This window comes from Entelurus aequoreus, linkage group LG07 (assembly GCF_033978785.1).
Source record: "Entelurus aequoreus isolate RoL-2023_Sb linkage group LG07, RoL_Eaeq_v1.1, whole genome shotgun sequence".
In the NCBI taxonomy this organism is placed as follows: Eukaryota; Metazoa; Chordata; class Actinopteri; order Syngnathiformes; family Syngnathidae; genus Entelurus; species Entelurus aequoreus.
This window is the reverse complement of record NC_084737.1, coordinates 7659987-7661759: the sequence shown is the minus strand read 5'-3', so window position 1 is coordinate 7661759 and position 1773 is coordinate 7659987.

Below are 1773 nucleotides of genomic sequence, written 5' to 3'. Positions count from 1 at the left end.
TATTTAATTACCAAATTTGTAAACAATGGCTTTATCCTTTTAACATTGGGAACACTATAATAATTCTGCCCACATTAATCAACATTAAACTGCTTCAAATTGTTCCTCAGATTAAATAAAATGACAAACCTTTCCTTCTACATATAAAAAGTGCAACATTACCGGTAAACAGTTTCAAGTCAACTCATCATGCTTAATTTATTACAGCATTTGGGAAGCCTGTAGTTGATTTTTATTATGTACGGTAAATGTTATATTTTTATCAACATGTGATAGCAGGGACCCTGCCATTCACAACTAGGCTACTGCATCACTAATGATTAATGTAACTATAGCTGACAAAATGGTACAATAGCAATAGGAGAGACTATTCATCCCTGAACACCATGGAGTTCATGTAGTGTTTATGATGCACTTACATTATTATATCAACTATCAGAGACAGAAACTCTTCATTTAACATAATGTCCTTTTTTGCTGCTTCAACACAGAAAAAGGTATAGTGAAATAACAGACAGACAGGGCTTTGCTGTCCGTAACACACACACACACACCGCAAAATGAGCTAACGTTACGCTAAAAGCAAATTAGCCTTCACCTCAAGCTCGAGCTGAAGCTGTCGTTTATGTTTCTAGAACGTCAACGGGCTCATAGTGATGTTACTAGTAGTTGACTGGGAGGTGTTTATTATAATTTGGGGAGAGTCCGCTGCCTGATGCTTACCTGCTAAACTCTAAGCACTGACTACATGCGCTCTGAATACGCACTGCTGATTTGCTGTTACCGCTCTGTTTGTAACCAATCAGATGGTTGTGTGGGTGGGACAATGCTGGGTGCTGTGTAGAGGACTGACTTTAGCTTAGGCGGCTACTTTATATGTTGGTGTGGAAACTCGTTCGGTACACCTCCGAACCGAACCCCCCGTACCGAAACGGTTCAATACAAATACACGTACCGTTACACACCTATTAAAATTACATTTGCTTTCCATTTCATATTTTCCCTGTCGGATCGGCAAACCTTCTTAAAACCGTACGCCCATTTTAATCTTTTATAATTGGGTGACCGAATGTTTTCCAGCCAGTTTTTACATCCTATAGTTAAATGAGGGCCCACTTTGATATTTGATATACATTTTAATTTAGTGAAAAAGATAACAAAAAAACAACAGTCATTCCTCCAAACTTTGTGCTTTGACTTTTGCAGCTTCACACTGTATCAGAACTTAATACAAATCATACCGCGAGTCCTTGCGGTTGGCCAAAAATATGTTTTAATCAATCTTGTGTGTTTTGGTCCTGAATTAGGAGTATTCAAGCATACAAATGTCTAAATGAACTGATAACTAAAAGGTACTGTACTTCATTGCACAACTGTTTCTCCCAAGTTAGTGGCCGTCTAAAAACTGAGTCTATTACTGTAGTTATTTTCTATGTTGTGTAAACAATACTATGAGTGTTTTAATGTCTAGAGGGTTTCAATGTTGAAACCTGATTGTAGAAGTTTGTCGAGCTTTTAATGCTCCAACTATGAAAATATTACATTCATAAATCATTCCTACTTAGTGAAAACTCACTTATTATAGGTCTGAAACCAATGAACAGCGATAAAGCAGGGGACTATATACTGTATGTACAGTACACACCTTGTCATTCAATGCGTTTTCTTTATTTTCATGACTATTTATATTGTAGATTGTCACATAAAGACTATGAATGAACACATGTGGAGTTATGTACTTAACAAAAAAAGGCGAAATAACCGAAAACATGT